The sequence below is a fragment of the Mesoplodon densirostris genome, chromosome 7 (genome assembly GCF_025265405.1).
Source record: "Mesoplodon densirostris isolate mMesDen1 chromosome 7, mMesDen1 primary haplotype, whole genome shotgun sequence".
Classification (NCBI taxonomy): domain Eukaryota; kingdom Metazoa; phylum Chordata; class Mammalia; order Artiodactyla; family Ziphiidae; genus Mesoplodon; species Mesoplodon densirostris.
Window position 1 is genome coordinate 26328004 of NC_082667.1, and position 18095 is coordinate 26346098.

Genomic DNA, 18095 nt, shown 5'->3' on the forward strand with positions numbered 1-18095 from the left:
GGGAGGGGAGAGGCTTTCCCCAAGGCACATCACTCCTGCTTAAGTGCAGTATCGAACCCAGATTTGAGTCTAAAGTGGTTGTGCTTTCATGTCGCTCTTTTAGTAAAGAATCACGGACATAAAAATGACTCAGGGGCTTCCCTGGTGGCGCAGTGGTTGAGAGTCCGCCTGCTGATGCAGGGGACACGGGTTCGTGCCCCGGTCCGGGAAGATCCGACATGCCGTGGAGCGGCTGGGCCCGTGAGCCATGGCCGCTAAGCCTGCGCGTCCGGAGCCTGTGCTCCGCAACAGGAGAGGCCACAACAGTGAGAGGCCCGCGTACCGCAAAAAAATAAATAAATAAATATAAATAAATATAAATAAAAATACAATTGAAGGTGATCAGCACAACATGGTGAAACGTGAGTCCTGGAGCCACAGGAGACAGGCAAAGCAGGTCCAATTCAGGACAAATTTAAGGCTTCACAAACAAGGTGACATCTTAGTTAGAACTTCCCAAAAGGAGATAAGACTTGACCAGAGGAGAAGCTAGGAAAAGTTACTCTATGCAGAGATTATATAATCAGCCAAGATGTGGGAATGAGGAACATGTTCAAGGAATGGGGGCCAAACCGGTATGATTAGAAAGGAGCATGGGTAGGAGACCAACAGGATGGGGAGCCCTGAATGCCATGACTGGAAGTGGGGACCACGTTCTTTAGGCAAAGGGTATTACAGAACACTGATGGCCGAAGGAGAGAGGTGATAAAACGGGGGCCTTGAGAAGATAACTATAGTATGGTCACTTCCAACTACTGACAGTTCCTCTCACCAATGACCCTTCACACATGCTTTTCTCTCTCCCTTCCTTCAACGCTGGGATGATTCCTAAGCAATCTTCAAGACTTGCCTTGGGCATCACCTCCTCCAGGAGGTGTCTATCCCCTGTTCTCCAGAGATTGGGTTGGGTGCCCCTCTTATGTGTTTCCTCATACCGGATACTGACATTGAAATTTCTGTCTGCTTCCTGTCTTTCCCACTAGATGGAAGCTCCCTGAAGGTAGGCACCATGGTTATTCATCTTTGATTTCCCTCAATTCTTGATTTCTTGGCATGTAATAGATGCTCAATAAAAGTTTGGTGGGTTAAAGCAAACAGCATCAAAAAAGCCCCCAAAGGACACTACAACCACAGCCATACAAGGCTGAACTGTAGGTGCAGTAAATTCACTTGTTCTTTTGTTCTTCCAACAAACATTTCTTGTGGCCCTATTTTATACCCTGCACCGTGCTTCCGGTTTGGTAATTACAGTGTGTCTGCCTCCAGAGGCAGCCCCTACTCTTGCTCCTGGTCACATGATGGAATCCAAAGGCCCTAAACACCAGTTCCCACAGAGCCTCATGAGCCTAAGTCCAGCCTTCTGGGAAGTGAAGTGTTATCACCAAGTCCAGAGAAAGTATTGGAACACTCTGCTTTTAACTAGGCACATGGTCCTTGGAATTACAGTTCCCAGTCTCCTTTGTGTGGCCATATGACTAAGATTTGGTCAATTAAATGTAGGTGGGAGTGTTGTCTGTCACTTCCAGGAAGTCTCCTTAAAGGGAAAAGGCACCCTGTCTTTGTCTTTCTTTTTCCTGCTGAAAGGAATGTAGACGTGAAGCAGAGTGCTCAAGCAGCCATCTGGGATCCCGAGGTGGTCCTCTAAGGACATCAGAGCAGCAGGATGCAAGGAGCCTGCATGCCAGCTCTGAGCTGCCTAACTGTGGACTTTTTACACAAGAAAATAAAGCCATGAATGTTTAAGCCACTGTCTGGTTGCTTTCATGAAAATGTTGAAGAGGCTCTGATAAGGAATCTAAGGATTCACAGACTCCGAAAATGTTGGACCCAGAAACCTGGCTCCCTGTTCCTTCCTACTGGAGCTCATGGCAGATCTGCACCTGCCTAACAAATTCCCTGGTAGAGCTGACAGACTTTGCTGTGAGTTAACATATGAAAGGAGATGGGAAAGGTTTTCTTCTCTTAGCAGGTGGTGAGGAGAACCCCTCTTAGAGACAGATCTGCTGCTGTTGCATAAAGGTTTTGCTGAGTTCCTCGGGCTAGAAGTTATATCTTCAAAGCCTGAATGAGGAATCTAAGAAAGAGGAAAGCTGTTCTGTATAATTGAGCATCAAGCACTAGAGAAGGGGAGGGGGAGATCTGGAATGAAGGGACTGAGGAGAGAGAGAAGAAAGGGTGACTGAGATGGAAGAATATTACCTACCCTGCAGAACTACTCCAAGTGAGCTGCCAATTTTCATTGGCAGTCTACCGAAGTTGCAAAATGCTTGGCATGATTGCATGATTTATAGAACCAATGAGGTGGCTCAGTCTGTCACCAAAGGTGTCACGGGGAAAGAATCTGAGATGGCCCACCCAGATGCAGGTGCTAGACAGGGGAGACCCTGGGATCATGAGTCTGAGGATGTTCAAAGAAGTTTTAAAAAGGGCTTTCAGCTTCTCTAAGCCATGAAAAGTTGGGGGGTGGTAGTGGTGTTCAAAGACGTTTCCCTCAGAATGTAAGAAACCTACTGAAGCACCTGTGTTACCATGGACACCGGAACAAAGCACTGAATCACACTGCAGCAACCTTATGCTCAGTCATTATCCCCTCCATCAGCCACTAACCCTGCCCCCTTCTTCCTGAAGCCAAAATCTTAAGTGGAAATGGAACTCTAGCAATAAAAACTCCATGCAGGGACCCAGAATAGACAAAATGATGTGTTTTTTTTAAAAGCCAAAGAATTCACACTTCTTGATTTCAAAACTTACCACAAAGCTACAATAATTGAGACTGATACTGGCACAAGGATAGACTTACAGCTCAATGGAATAAGATTTAGAGTCCAGAAATAAACCCTTACATTTATGATCAATTGACTTTTTTTTTTTGATCAATTGATTTTTTACAAAGGTTCCAAGACCTTCGAGGGGAAAGAATGTAATTTCAACAAACAGTACTGGGACAGCTGGATATCCACATGTAAAAGAATGAAGTTGAGAATCATGTACCACAATGTTCATTGCAGCTCTATTTACAATAGCCAGGACATGGAAGCAACCGAAGTGTCCATCAACAGATGAATGGATAAAGAAGATGTGGCACATATATACAATGGAATATTACTCAGCCATAAAAAGAAATGAAATTGAGTTATTTGTAGTGAGGTGGATGGACCTAGAGACTGTCATACAGAGTGAAGTAAGTCAGAAAGAGAAAAATAAATACCGTATGCTAACACATATATATGGAATCTAAAAAAAAAAAAAAAAGAAGAAGAACCTAGGGACAGGACAGGAATAAAAACGCATATGTAGAGAATGGACTTAAGGACACGGGGAGGGGGAAGGGTAAGCTGGGACGAAGTGAGAGAGTGGCATGGACATATATACACTACCAAATGTAAAATAGATAGCTAGTGGGAAGCAGCCACATAGCACAGGGAGATCAGCTCAGTGCCTTGTGTCCACCTAGAGGGGTGGGATAGGGAGAGTGAGAGGGAGACGCAAGAGGGAGGAGATATGGGAATATATGTATATGTATAGCTGATTCACTTTGTTATACAGCAGCAACTAACACAACATTGTAAAGCAATTATACTCCAATAAAGATATTAAAATAAATAAATAAATCACTATTTAGTAAGATTAAAAAAAATGAAGTTGGACTCCCATCTAATATCATATATAAAAGTTAATTCAAAATACATCATCAATCAAAATGTAAGAGCATCAACTATAAAACTCTTAGAAGAAAATATAGGACTAAGTCTTCATGACCTTGAATTAGGCAATGGTTTCTTAGATATGACACCAAAAGCACAAGCCACAAAAAAACCAGATAAACTGAACTTCATCAGAATTAAAAACATTTGTGCTTCAAAGGATACCATCAAGAAAGTGAAAAAAACCCCACAGAATAGGAGAAAATATTTGCAAATTACATATCTGATAAGGATATATAATTTATATCCAGAATACATAAAGAACCCTTACAACTCAACAAAAAAGACAAATAAATCAATTTTAAAATGAATGAAAGAAACAATAATGAGATACCTCATATAGCTATTAGAATGGCAAAAATCTAAAATGTTGACATCACCAAATGCTAGTATAAATATGGAACAATAGGAACTCTCATTCATTGCTGGTGGGAATGCAAAATGGTGCAGCCACTTTGGAAGATGCAATATGAAAAGGCTAACTGTAAGATTATAACTATATGACATTTCAGAAAAGGCAAAAACTATGGAGACAGTAAAAAGATCAGTGATTGCCAGGAGTTAGGGGGGCAAGAGGGATGAATAGGTGGAGCATGAAAAGGTTTTAGGGCAGTAAAACAATTCTGTATGATAGATACTGTAATGGTGAATACACGTTATTATACATATGTCAAAACCCATAGAATATACAACACCAAGAGTGAACCCTAGAATGTACAACACCAAGAGTGAACCCTAACGTAAACTACTTACTTTGGGTGATAATGACTTTGTGTTAATGCAGGTTCACCAACTGTAACAATGTACCACTCTGGTGCAGGATGTTGATAGTTGGGGAGGCTATGTGTGTATGGGGGCAGGGGGTGTGTAGGAACTCTCCTACCTTCCACTCAATTTTGCTGTGAACTTAAAACTGCTCTTAAAAAAAAACCTATTTAAAAATATGTTAATGGGCAAGGGATTTCAATTGACATTTCTCCAGTGATGACATACAAACAGTCAATAAGCACATGAAAAGACACTCTACATGATCAACCACTAGGGTAATGCAAACCCAAACCACAATAAGATACCAATTCACATCCACTAGGATGGCTAAAATCAAAAAGACAGACAATAGCAAGTGTTGATGAGTAAGTATGTGGAGACGTTGGGACCCCCATACACTGCTGGTGGGAATGTAAAACAGTGCCTTGGAAACTTTGGGAAAACAGTTTGGCAATTCTTCATATGAGAAAACATAGAGTCGCCATATGACCCAGCAATGCCACTCCTAGAGAAAACTGAAAACATATATCCACACAAAAACTTGCACATAAATGTTCATAGCACCATTATTCACAATTGCCAAAAAGTGGAAACAACCCAATTCATCAATCAATGAATGGATGAACAAGGTTACACACACATACAGAACATCGTTCAGCAATAAAAAAGGAACGAAGTTCTGATATTTGCTGAAACATGGATAAACCCTGAAAATGGCACACTAAGTAAGAGAAGCTACACACAAGAGGCCGCACAGTGTGTCATCCCATTCCCATGAAATGTCCAGAATAGGCAAATCCACAGAAACAGAAAGTAGTTGTTGCCTAGGACTGACAGGAAGGGGGAATAGGGAGTGACTGCTGATGTGTACAGGGCTTATTTGGGGGGTGATGAAAATATTGCAAAATGAGTGAGTGCTGATGGTTGGACAACTCTGTGAATATATAAAAACCACTCAGTTGTACACTTTAAATGGGCAAACTTTATGACGTGTAAATTATATCTCAATAAAGCTGTTATTTAAGAAACAAAAACAAACCAAAAAACTTCACTGGAGGACCACTCCTGCCCAGACCCAATACAACCCAGAGCACATCACCGCTCCCTCTTTCAATACTTACTTCTACCTTCCTGGGGATATTTAAAAAACGATTTGTTGATGTTCCTACAACATTTTAAAAAGAAAGTAAGCTCAGTATCCTCATTCTACCCAGGACCAGGAAGCAATACTACTCACGGAGATTACGACGGCACAGAAACCAGAATTATGATCATGTAACGCCATATTTTAGCCGAGAAGAGTTCATTACAGTATATATTTTTAAAGCAGTACTGAGAATGCGAATCAACACTCACCAGATTTAATCTTCGTGCTGCATACATGATGTTTTCTCCCAAGTTTTATTAACCCATATCACTCACCAGTACATAAACGAGGAACAATGGAAGGGATACGGGGCAGAACAGCAGAGGAAGATAAGCTCCCGGGCAATACGCATCGCTCCAGATAATGTGACAGTGATGCACCTGAGGACACAGGCGAGTCCCAGGTCTGGAATGACCTAGCTGGGGGACTCTGTAACACTCTTTGTCAGGGCTGGGGAATTTTCCGTAACTACTGTGAATTGAAACTAATTTCTTTTTGATAATTTTTTTCAAAATGTGTGACGCCCTTAGAGATCATTGGAGCTATCCCAGAGTGTGGACAGCTACACAAAAATTTTGGTGCCATGGAAACTCCTGACTGGAGGAGGAAAATATGAAAATGTATACCCCTGTGAAACTTCCTAATGTGCTAAAATCAGCAGTTCTCTTTGAAGGGCCAAGTGTAATACTAGCCAGTCGATCTGTTTTAGGATCCAAATGGCTCTGCTCAAACTGCTATAGCTCCACTGGGCGAAAAAAGCTTTGGCACTTAAAACATGACTGAAAATTCCCTGCTATTTATAATGATGGAGGAATGTCACTGAGAATTAAATGTTTCGTCAGTGGAAAAATGTGGCTGTCTGGAGAAGGCTGTAGATACATCCAGGGAATTAACGACAAGGTGGCTGTGAGTGCTCAATGCCCTACTCCAAAGGAGCACAAAAGACAAGTCTTTTGGCTTGGATTTTTTGTTGTTGTTTTCTTCTTCTTTTTGAACTGCGGAATTTTTCACCTTCTCCTTCACCTGAACTCTGGGATAGTATGAGACAAGCAAGCCAGACCCCAGGTGTTACACTTTGCTCGCTGCAGAGGGTCACCGTTGTCTTTCCCTTGCACCCTCGAAATAAAGGTGGCATCTCTCAACCCACAGTAGATTTTCATTAAAGCTGATCTAGAAACAAACGAAAAAAGGAATCTACTATACTGCCCAGACAGAGAAAGCAATAAAGAAAATGCATAGGGCAGGGGGAAGGGTAAATTTGGAATTTGGGATTAACAGATATACACTACTATATATAAAATAAACAACAAGGGCCTACTGTACAGCACAGGGAACGATATTCAATATCTTATAATAACCTATAAGGGAAAAGAATCTGGAAAAGAACATATATATATATATAACTGAATCACTTTGCTGTACACCTGAAACGTAAATCAACTATACTTCAGTAAACAAATAAAAATTAAAAAGAAAAGAAAATGCACAAATGGCAGTACTGTTCTCAGGGTCCAATGTTCAGTAGTCTGCTATCCGTCCAGATACCCAGGGTATTCACAGCAAACCACCCAACCAGCAGCCCAGACTCTTCAGCAAGGTTTTTACCAACCTCTCCTTCTCCCAAGTGGAACTTCAACTCAAATCAAGCAAACCTACTAAGCTCCTGGTGGCCAGGCCATGTCCCCTGGAGCCCTCCCACTTTGTCCCTGCCATTGATTTAATGCAGCAGGTACCACTCCTATGCTCCTCCTTCAAACTCAAGAATGAGCCTTCCATTTGCTCCACAGTCACTCTCTCTGCTGTACATGCTTTTTTTTTTTTTTTTGCGGTACACGGGCCTCTCACTGTTGTGGCCTCTCTGCAGGCTCAGTGGCCATGACTCACAGGTCCAGACGCTCCGCGGCATGTGGGATCCTCCCGGACCGGGGCACGAACCCGTGTCCCCTGCATTGGCAGGTGGACTCTCAACCACTGCACCACCAGGGAAGCCCTGGACATGCTTTTTTATTAGAAATGTTTCAGTTGTCTCACTAGTGTGGGTGCGCTTGCATTCTGTTTCCTACTTGTTAATCACAATGTGTTCTATTATAGAACAAAAGATACCAGCCTTCTCATCTTAATAAATTCTAGACCACCATCCCTTCTTCTCACTGCTGCTGCTTTCCACAATTTTCAACTTGCACTTGTTCGTGTATTTGCATATCAGGTGTAGGTCCATCAATTTAGCCACGTGTATTAGTCAGGGTCCTCCAGAGAAACAGAACAAATATATTTGTATTTATTTTAATATATTTATATTATTTATATAATGTATTATTCATTTAAATATGTTGATAGAAATATATTTGTTTATATATTATATATATGAAGTTTATTATATGGACCTGGCTCACAGGACCATGGAGGCTGCCAAGTCCCATGACTTGCCATCTGCGAGCTGGAGACCCAGTTCCAGCGCCTGAGAGCCAGAGAGTTGATGGTGTAGATTCCTGTGAGAATCTGAAGGCCTGAAAATCAAGAGCACCAAGGGCAGGAAAAGATCGATGTCCCAGCCCAATCAGCCAGACAGAGCAAGGATCCTCCCTTCCTCCCCCTTTTTGTCCCATCAGGCCCTCAGCAGATGCATGATGCAACCCCCCCACACACACCCCACAATGGGGCAGCTTTACTCAGTCCACCAACCCAAATGCTAACCTCTTCCAGAAACATTCTCACAGACACACCCAGATCTGGGCATCCCATGACCCAACAAGTTGACACATAATATTAACTATCAGACTGTGAAAAAAATAAAAGAAAAAGGCTAAACATTTTTCAGTGCATACTAGCATAAAAGAAAACAGGGTCTCTGTTTTCTTCATATTGGCATATAAATTTCTGATCCATTCACTCAACAATGCTTATTAGGCTCCTAATATGTGCCAGTCAGGGTCCCAGCTGCTGAGGACTCAGCAGAGAACAAGCTCAAGCTCCTGGTCCTCACAGGCCAACAGAGAGGACAGATGTGTCTACAGGAGGTTGTAAAACTATGTGATAAATGCTAGTCATGCATGAATAGATGGGGACACAAAGCAGGGACCCCTGACCTAGGTTTTGGGGTCAGGGAATGCTTCCCACAGGAGGTAATGGTGAAGGAAGACAAGAAGGTCAAGAGGGGGTTGGGGTGGAGGTGGGGATGTTCCAAGCGAGGAGAACACCTGGGGCAAAAGGTCAGAGCTCAGAGATGCAGAGCATGTTCTGAGATTTCTTTTTTTTTTTTTTTTTTTTTGCGGTACGCGGGCCTCTCACTGCTGTGGCCTCTCCCGTGGAGGAGCACAGGCTCCGGACGCGCAGGCTCAGCGGCCATGGCTCACAGGCCCAGCCGCTCCGCGGCATGTGGGATCCTCCCGGACTGGGGCACGAACCCGTGTCCCCTGCATCGGCAGGCGGACTCTCAACCACTGCGCCACCAGGGAAGCCCCTGAGATTTCTTAGATCTGCAAGAAGTTCCGTAGCGCTGGATCAAAGACTTGGGGGTGAAGGAAGATGCAGGATTATAAGTCTGGACTGTATCCTAAGAGCATCACAGAAATCCCGGACAGCCGAATCAAGCACTGCAAGGTGGAGGGAGACGCAGGGAAGATCAAGAAGGGGCTAGTAAGCCTTGCTAGGAAGTCTGGACTTTATCCTGGGGCTATCAAGAGCCATCCAGGGGTTTTAAAAAGGAAAGTGATATAAGTAGGTGTATGTCTGGAAAACCACTCTGGCTGCAGTGTAGAGAATGAATTTAAAGACACACGGCAGGGACGGGGAGATGGGACTGCTAACTTCTTTGACCAGTAAATGTTAATGTTTAGGGGGAAAAAGGTGCAGGGGTCCTCAACTAGCTTGTACACACACACACACACACACACACACACACACACACAGGGCTCTGCAGTCACGCATGTCTACCATGTGTCTTGGCTTGCCTGTTGGCTTGTCTGTGTTCTCCATTGGGACGTAAGAGGGGAGACCAAGTCTTATTCATCGTTGTATCTTCAGGGCCCAGCACAGTGCCTGACACAGAGCAGGCAATTAATAAATGTCTGCTGGTTGAATGAATGACTGAGTGCCTGAATGAGCGGGTGAATGTATGAATGAACAAACCAGTGACCGAGGACAGGGACCTCGGGAAGTATTAATGGAAAGATCATGGACTTCGGAACCAGGCAGGATTTGATTTAAATCACAGATCTATCACTTACTGGCTGTGTGAGCTTGTGCAAGTTGATCCACTCTGAGATTGTTTCCTCATTTGTAAAAAGAAGATAATAATACCTGCTCACAATATTATCATCAGGATCAAGTGAGACTGTGTGCGTAAACTGCCAAGCGAAGGTCTGGCACAGCATAGGCACTGAACAAATAAAACTCTGCCCCTTTCAATTTTGTTTGTCCTCCCTCCCCCCGCCACCTGGCACCAGCACGGGGTTCCAGAAATACCGTACAAGGGGAGAACCAAGTAGAGGTTCTAGACCTGTACCTAATGCCAAGTGGAAGGCAACTTCTAAAAAAATTCCTTGTCTGTAATGGGAAAAATTGGCCAATCCTCATTTCAGTAGCTACTGAACCACTAAAGAGCAGGAGCTTAAAGTTATTATTTAGAGAGCAAAGAAGTTAAAGCAGTAGGAAAGGTGTCACAGATACAACATAACATAAAAGTCTTTCCAGGTCATGTTCTGCCAATTAGAAAGAGGTTCAGACTGTCTGTGACCAATAACTATCAAACAGAAAAATAATCATTGATTTTAACTGAGCTACTTTTTCAGTGGTGTTCCTGGGATTAGCCTGACAACAGACAGTCGATATTTCCTTTCCTCTGATAGAAGGACGTGTGCCTGTGGACTTGACTGTTCTCTTGTCCAAGAGGTTGGTATTTATTTGGGGGTGGTTTCAGTTGGTGGTAGTTATAATTAATGCATCTTACAACACTATCTACTTTTTTGCAATTCATTTACACTGGTTTTCAAAAGGGACTGATAATACAAAAGGAATAAAATGGAAAGAAAAGGAAGAGAACAGTTAAGAGAAGAGCAGATGAACCAACAATAAGGGTGACTGTGGTTCCTGGGAGTGAGCGTGAAAAAAGGTCATAACATTCATGATATTCATGTGCTACGTGATGTGTGTCACCTTATGTAGTTCTTATAATAACCACGTGGTTGAAAGATACCATATTTCACCACATATAAGGCATCATTAAGAAAGGAAAAACTGCCAGTTAAACTAAGGCAATTCAGAGATGTAAAAACAACAAACAAACATAAACAACAAACAAACATAAAAACCATGGCTGAAAACCAAGGAAACACGGCATTACCACTGCCATTTTATAGGTGAGGAAACTGAAAAACAGGAAAGTTAAGAAACTTGAAACTTCAGTAAGTGGAAGAATCAGGTTTTGAACCCAGGAAGTCTGACACCAGAGAGCTCAGGCCCCTTATCACCGAATACACTGTATCTCTACTGCTGAGTGTCCTGGCAGTCACGGTGAAGGCAGACACAGGTTGAATTACATAATTCTTATTATTTGGGAAGAAACACGATAGCTTCTCAGGGAAGCAAAAGCTTTTCCTAGTGAAAAACTCAGAGAAAAATTTCTTAGAAATATTACATAAGGGGTATATGCAGATAGTTTTGTTAAAACGTTCAAAAACAATTAGAAGGCTTATATAAAAACACAGCTTAATGAAAACAATTTTCCATGGATAAAGTCATGTAGTCCAAGAATGTCACCTTCTCATAGTCTAATACAACCCATACATGGAACCAAATGTATCCAGAGAAGCAGAGAATATGCTCCTTAAGTTACCTTCCCTAAATATTATTGTTCTCCATTCAGTTTTTACCGACAGCTGGTTTATTAGATGGTTCAGAATATTCTCCAGCAAAAACCTGAGGGAAGAATTCTGCTGATTGATAAATTCTGTCCATATGGTGGTCCATTTACGAATTAAGAATTGGCTAGCCACTAAATGACTCAGACACTCTTTGGGATTCAGCAAACACCATCCTCTCCTCCAGAAAGTCTCCACATCCTTGGCTTCTGCGTAACAGAGTCTTAGCCACTGTGAGCCCCAAGAAAGAAGCCTACACTTTCTTCAGCATCTTGTCCTGATAAAGCACGTAGCACTGAGTTGACTGTCTGGACCCTAAAACCAGCTCTAATACTCCCTAGCCAGGTGCTCCTGCACAAGTTGAGATATCTTGATGCTTCAATTTCTCCATCTGCAAATGATGAAGATCATAATGATATCTACCTCCCAGGGCCGTTGTAAAAACCTAATGAGACAATTCATATAAAAGACTCCATATGTATGACACATGGTGAGTACTCTAGAAATGGTTGGCAGGTTTTATTATTTCGTTAGTTGTGTTTTTCTAACAGATAATTTATTTAGCAGTAGTAACCCTCAGGCCCTTCGGGAGAAGAGGTTGCACAGGTGTGAACATTTTTTTCAGGCATGAGGTAGAATGAGATGCCTGGGGACAAACAGTAATCATGAGGCATAGCAAACACCTACAAGATGCACTGCAGTGATCCTGGATGCCTTCCTACTGAGGAAGGCAGCCTGGCATATGGGAAGAACCAAAGTTTAGAGTCAGGCATTTGCTCAAATCCCAGCTCAGCACTCACCTGCTATGCAGCCTCAGGCAGGCTGCTTAACCTCTTTGTACCCCCGTTTATAAAATGTGGATGATACCACCTACCATGTAGTGTTGCTGAAACAACCGGAAATAATACGTGTAAAATGCCCAGCACACCGTAAACAATAGATACTATTACTATAGCAGCCTACTAAATTTTACTTAAGTGTCAATTTTCCTCTTTATTGAAAGAGTGGTCTATAAGAATGTTTTGTTTTCTCTTCTACCAAAGGAAAAAAATCAATTTCTTATGAAAACATGATGCAAAACTGATTACTCTTTAGAGATAGGGAAATATATATATATATATATCATATCATGTATCATATATATCATAGATATCATATCATATATCATATATATGAAAAATCAACTCCCCAACTCGATTTTTAATGTTTTTCAACCTGTTTTTAAATACCTCAGCAAAGCAATTTCACTCTAAAAAAAAAAACTTAAAAATAGAGATTAAATAAAAGGAAGAAAATTAGCCTCCCCTAATCCCACTGGGGAGAGATAACTACATGTAGCATTTCGGTGTTTACCCTTCCAGAAGGTTTTTCTCTGCCTATAAACATACATACATGCAAATCCATTTTTAATAGTCCCATACAGCAAAACCAGGAATCCCATTTCCCTCAGGACCATCCCTGCCTGCACCAATCTTTGCAAGGAACAAAATGTAAATCCTTAAGAAGGATTTTTGTCTATTTATTTCACAGGCGCACATAGGTAAGGGAATTATTTTTAATTAAACATGCTACCCCAAGACCTACAACCTCCTCAATATGCATAAATCTCCCTGTGACCAACAATATGTAACCAGGTGCCAGGCAGAAAAATACACACACATTCACAATTGATGCTGAATCCAAATATAGTCAATAATCATATACTCAAGCAAGTTGAAGGCATGATTGAGTCTGTCAGCACCCCAATACCACTCCATGTTTTTAAGCCAATAGATGGCTCCCATACACCAGGAACCCCTTACCTCTCACCTCATATACATATACACAACCATGTGAGTGCAGCCAATGGCATTTCATTTCCATCCCACATCCCCATCCTCACAATGCCAGGCAGCTGACTTGGGCTGCCCTGTGTGTAGTGACTGGTTCTGCAGCATTTCAAAATCAGGTACGTGCGTGCTTGCCCAACTCCCCTTGTCCCCACCCACCCCATCTCAATCCCTGGGCTCCCACCGGCTCCCATCAAGAGGTACTAATGAAAAGCCAATTGTCTAATTCCACTTCAGTGGAGCTGAGGTCCCTCCCTGAGGCCAGCGAGCACTTAGGATTAATTGTTATTTGCTATGTTTGAGCAATACAGGTCCGTCCAAGGTAGCCATGAAGAGCACGAGTGTGGTGAGTAGCATAAAAGATAGGCTGTGGGTTGCTAAGGGAGAGAAGAAATAAAGATAAAAGGAGCAGGTGCGATGAAGGCTATTTATACAAGGAGAAAAGGAAAAAGACTGACGGATGGTTCTGACGGAGGCCATGAATCAGGAGGCGTGTGCCACATCCTCTAGGACACTGGTTTTTCAACTCCTCACCCCTTTTATAGTAACAAATAAAAAGTACTATGTTATGCTGCTAACAGCACACTGTCACACGCAGTAAACCCTCCTGGGCTGAGCGTCATGAGACAGGACATATGTGGGACAGAGCACAGCCAAGTGGCCAAAGGCAAAGTGACATTAGATGACAGATCTGCCGGGTAATGGCTCCAAATGTATACAGTCATTTCCAAAGGGGGTGACACAAACCACCCTTTGGAAAGCCCTGCCGTGCCCACCTCCTCTCCCCAAAACACATACATGCAGACGGAGGAAGCAGACCTCGGAAGGGGTGGCATCAGAGTATAGATCCAAGTAAATATAGATGTGGATTCCCATCCTACCCCTCCAGCCAACAAGGTTAGAAATAGCTGTGTCTGAGCTAAATGGGTGAAGCTCTGCATCCTTTCAATTCAGTCTGCTGTAAAGTTGAAATAAACTCTCCACGAGCACCCAAATGCCCAAATTTATAAATGCAGTCCATTAAAAAAGCCTATCTCCTAGCAGCTGGTAATTGCAATCAAAATTGGGGAATTGGGGATTATAAAAAGCAATGGATGGGCTTCCCTGGTGGCGCAGTGGTTGAGAGTCCGCCTGCCGATGCAGGGGACATGGGTTCATGCCCCGGTCCGGGAAGATCCCACATGCCGCGGAGCGGCTGGGCCCGTGAGCCATGGCCGCTGAGTCTGCGCGTCCGGAGCCTGTGCTCCGCAACGGGAGAGGCCACAACAGTAAGAGGCCCGCGTACCGCAAAAAAAAAAAAAAAAAAAAAGAAAAAAAGCAATGGAAGTAATAAACATGTTGTTTAAAAGCTTGAAACTCTTCATCCTGCCACTCCTACCATCCCAGCTGTCACTTTCAGATGCCTCCATTTCCCCAATTCTAAGTTTGGGGCTCTCGAGTTTAACCCTGTTAATTCTACACTTTCCCTAACTCTACTGCGTTGGCCAAAAAGTTCGTTCGGGGTTTTGTGACCGCTTACAAAACCCCGAACGAACTTTTTGGCCAAGCCAATATCTAGAGCTCCCCATGGGGGACAAAAGCACCAGTGAGCATCTTGAGCTCTCATCCGACCACACAGGACAGTGACTCCTGTCACTTGATCAGCACGATCGTTAGTGAAAAACACACCTGGGTAGGGGCCACCTGCCGTTTCTCTCCTTAGATCGCCCTCTTTTTCAGATGTCTGTGCTCTGCATACTACGGGTCCTACAAACAGAGCCAAACATCAAGCTACCAAGCTGTGATTTTTTCCCAATCCCTGCTCTGTTCCAGACAGCATCTGTAAGCACTCATGGCAGGCCCACTTTGACACAGCTGCCCTCAGATACCCTGCAGCCGGTCCCCCCGCACCAAACTAAGCTTCCTTTAATTGCAGGTTTCACCTAAAATTCATCTGATTCTTGGATCTCCTCCTAAATAGGATTCTTTTCTAATTACTCAAGAGCTATCTTCTATCCCCTATGATCTAAAGCCATCCAATCGCCCTAATTAACGTGCTTACCTCCACTCCCACTCCTAACATTTGCAGAACCTGGGGCAGGAGTACAAGCGGAGGCCTGCATGCCATAAATGTAAATATTTAAAGTTATAAATCAAGCTGACGAGTTATTAAATGAAGTATGTTCCATCCTATCTTATTACTGCTTCCTTCGTAATGACCTAGAAGGCCAGCTTCAAATACAGACTTCTCACTCTGGCCCTCAGCTCCTGGATCTCAGCCGGCCCACCTTCTTTTCTCACTCCCAGCTCCATCCCACAGCACAAGGGGCCTCGCGCTAATGGAAATGCTGGGTTGTATATATAAATCCTTCTATCTCAGCACACGGAGCAGTCATTTCTTTGTCATCTCTTAGGCCTATGGGTGCACACACTGGTGTCACAGGCTGCCCTTGCGAGGAAGGAATGAAGCCCACACAGGCCATGGAAACAGACATGCACAGGGAATTCCAGAGTCCTGGGCACCCAGAGCCTGATGCAGATTCTAGACTCTAGAAGGGAGGGCATGGTTCCTTGACCCTGCATAGCCCCTGCCCCATGGAGACATACAGACTGAGGAGGGCCAGAATGGGCCCAGGCCTAAGGTTGGTACCACTCATTTCTGCAGGCATATCCTACTCCTCTTTCAGAACCTAGCTCAGAAGAGATCATCACCTCCAGGAAGTCATCCCTGACTACCCACCCACACACACACACAAATCCAGGAGGTTCAATGAATGCTTATTAAATGAAGGCTGTAGAAACACCTAGATGAGCATGGAATACCTGTAATATAGACTGAGCTTGTATTTATCAGTCTTTTCCCCCAGTAGAGACTTAGAGCCTTGTGAGCAGTGGCCACATTACGCTGAAATGCCATAAATTCCTGGGCTTGTTACCAAGTATGTGGCAATCAGGGTTCACAACTGAAAAGCCCGCTGACCTAGGCCTCCTCCTGGCTAAGCGGTCCAGATGCTTTTATAACAGGATGTTAAAGTCCACTTATTCTGTGGCCTCAGAGTGGTTGAAGCAAAACTACTCAACAGATGTTAAGATCCCTCGTATCTTGGACAAGCTTGGCAGGACTTGCCAAGAGACTGAGCTGCCAGTTCTGCTACCTGGAGCCTACCACCCACCTCCAGGCTCTTTAAGAGAGAGTGAAGAATTCATTGGGAGGGCAAAGATATTTTCTACGGAGAGTTATCAGTGTGCTGCATATTTCAACACACTCCACCCCCTCCCCTGGAGAGGGGACTTACATTTTGTCCTTACTTGGAAAAATAAGAAAGTTCAGGATTGGGGGAGCCCAGAGAACCCTAAAAGCACCTCACAATGAGCCAGCAATTGTCCCTCTGCCAACGCAGAAGGTTCTGTATCAAACTACAATACCAGGTAAGACTGTTCCTCATTCTTGATCCTTGACTTTCTCCCCCACCCCCAAATCCCCTCACTACAGCAGCTAAGGGATGGATAAGGGGGAGCAGGAAATAGACATGAAACCCAATACACATCCCTCTTTCCCAAGAGGGGAAGACCAAGGGAGGCCTGAGTTGGGGGTGGGGAGAAGTTTTTAATTGAGTGTTTTAAATAGAACTTAAAAAATTTTTTTAATTGGATTTTTTTTTTTTTTTTTGGTGGTACGCAGGCCTCTCACTGTTGTGGCCTCTCCCGTTGCGGAGCACAGGCTCCGGACGCACAGGCTCAGCGGTCATGGCGCACGGGCCCAGCCGCTCCGCGGCATGTGGGATCTTCCCGGACCGGGGCACGAACCTGTGTTCCCTGCATCGGCAGGTGGACTGTCAACCACTGCGCCACCAGGGAAGCCCCTAATTGGATTTTGATGTTACATTGGATGGATGTTTTTAATACAGGGGAAAGAAGACTACTGGCTTATCACCTGAGAGTGGCTAGAAAAGTTAAGGGATATAAGAAAGAGCTAAGTTATTTCCTACATGTGCCCTACCAAGTTCAGCACATTCAATAAACCAATATGTGCTCATTAACGCACATGGATAAAATACCTAGGTTGCTAAAGGTATGCATGGACATTACAACATTCTCATGACGCCCACCTCCAACAGAGCATCAGCTGCCCTTGGGGGAAAAATAAATTAGGTCATCGATTTGAGTTTTCTAAGACTGAGAAAGTCAGTTTGTTCCCTGCTCAAATTATAAGTTACCTGTTAAACTGACTTTAGTTGCTCCTCTTTTCATTTTAAATCTACATATATCATGACGACTATCAGCCAGCTAAAGAGAACCCCGCCCCGTCTTGGTCAGTAATTGAATACCTTCATCTTCCCCATAATTTACTGGTCTGCCGCTTTTCCTAAGAGAAGTCTTCTTTATCATGACCATCACTCACAGATTGGACCACTAGTGAGCTGGTGAACATTTCCTTCTCAGGTAACTTAAAACATAATAGTGTTTGGCTGAACACATTTGTGAAGAAGAAACAACATTTTGCTCCCTAAAATCTATTTGGAAGAACTGGCTGAGATTATTTTCCCTACTACTTCCAATATATATCTTGCAGAATAACTCTAAAAAAAAATAAGATAGGGCCTCCCTGGTGGCGCAAGTGGTTGAGAGTCCGCCTGCCGATGCAGGGGATACGGGTTCGTGCCCCGGTCTGGGAGGATCCCATATGCCGCAGAGCGGCTGGGCCCGTGAGCCATGGCCGCTGAGCCTGCGCGTCCGGAGCCTGCGCGTCCGGAGCCTGTGCTCCGCAACG